Here is a 1777-nt window from a genome sequence, read left to right on the forward strand (position 1 = left end):
AGCGTCTGAATTGTGCGCTCGGCTTGTCCATCAGTCTGTGGATGAAAAGCTGTGCTGAGATTCACCTGAGTCCCTAGACCTCTCTGAAATGACCTCCAAAAATGTGCTGTAAACTGAGCCCCACGGTCAGATATAATAGAAACTGGTACTCCGTGTAGCTGCACTATCTCCTTAATATATAACTTTGCATAATCTTCTGCTGTATATGTAGATCTGACCGGTAGGAAGTGAGCTGATTTCGTGAGCCTATCGACTATCACCTATATGGAATCGAACTTACGATTAGAATGAGGTAAACCCATGATAAAGTCCATGTTTATCGCCTCCCATTTCCATGTCGGGATCTCTATAGTCTGCATTAGCCCTCCGGGCTTCTGGTGTTCTACCTTCACTTGCTGGCAACTAGTACATTGGGCGACAAACTCAGCAATGTTCTTCTTCATATCATTCCACCAGTACATATCCTTAATGTCATGATACATCTTCGTCGATCCAGGGTGGATGGAATACCATGAATAATGTGCCTCTGACATAATCCTGTCTCGTAGCCCTGCTACATCTGGAACACACAAACGACCCTTGTATCTGAGAACCCCATCTCCCTTGAGCTCTAACAATGGCTTCTTCTGCTGCGGAACTCGCTCTCTCAACTCGACCAACTCTGGGTCCTCGTACTTCCTTTCCTTGACTTCAGCTATGAGGGATGATTTTGCAGTGTTTTGGATTACAACTCCACCATCCTCAGAATCTACTAACCGAACCCCCAACGAAGCCAATTGATGAATATCTCTAGCTAATTGTCTTTTCTTGGGCTCTACATGTGCTAAGCTACCCATAGATCGGCGACTTAAGGCATCTGCTACAACATTAGCTTTCCCTGGATGGTAGAGAATGTTAACATCGTAATCTTTCAATAACTCAAGCCATCGCCTCTGTCGCAAATTCAACTCTTTCTGCTTGAAAATATATTGTAGGCTTTTATGATCAGTAAATATATCAACATGAACACCATATAAATAATGCCGCCATATCTTAAGTGCATGGACAACCGCAGCTAACTCGAGGTCGTGGGTCGGATAATTCGTCTCGTGCTTCCTCAACTGCCTTGAAGCATATGCAATTACCTTCCCATGTTGCATCAGGACACATCCTAACCCGACACCTGATGCATCACAATACACGGCATAACCCTCTAGACCCTCTGGAAGTGTTAGAACTGGAGCTGAGGTCAACTTGTTCTTAAGCTCTTGGAAACTCCGCTCACAAGCCTCTGTCCATTGAAACTTAGTTTCTTTCTGTGTCAACTTCGTCAATGGTGCCGAAAGGGAAGAAAAACCCTCTACGAACCTCCGATAGTATCCTGCTAAGCCTAGAAAGCTACGAACCTCTGTCGGAGTGGTAGGTCTAGGCCAAGATTTCACGGCCTCAATCTTCTGAGTGTCCACCTTTATCCCTTCATCTGATACAATATGCCCCAAGAATGCTACAGACTTCAACCAGAACTCACATTTAGAAAACTTAGCATACAACTTACGATCACGGAGGGTTTGGAGTACCGCTCGCAGGTGGTCCGCATGCTCATCCTCTGAACGGGAATAAACCAGAATATCATCAATAAATACTATCACGAACAGATCTAAAAATGGCCGGAATAGGCTATTCATTAAGTCCATAAATACAGCGGGTGCATTAGTCAACCCGAAGGACATGACAAGGAACTCGAAGTGGCCATATCGGGTCCTGAAGGCTGTCTTCGGAATATCTTTTTCCCGAACTC

The sequence above is a fragment of the Nicotiana tabacum genome, chromosome 14 (assembly GCF_000715075.1).
Source record: "Nicotiana tabacum cultivar K326 chromosome 14, ASM71507v2, whole genome shotgun sequence".
Classification (NCBI taxonomy): Eukaryota; Viridiplantae; Streptophyta; class Magnoliopsida; order Solanales; family Solanaceae; genus Nicotiana; species Nicotiana tabacum.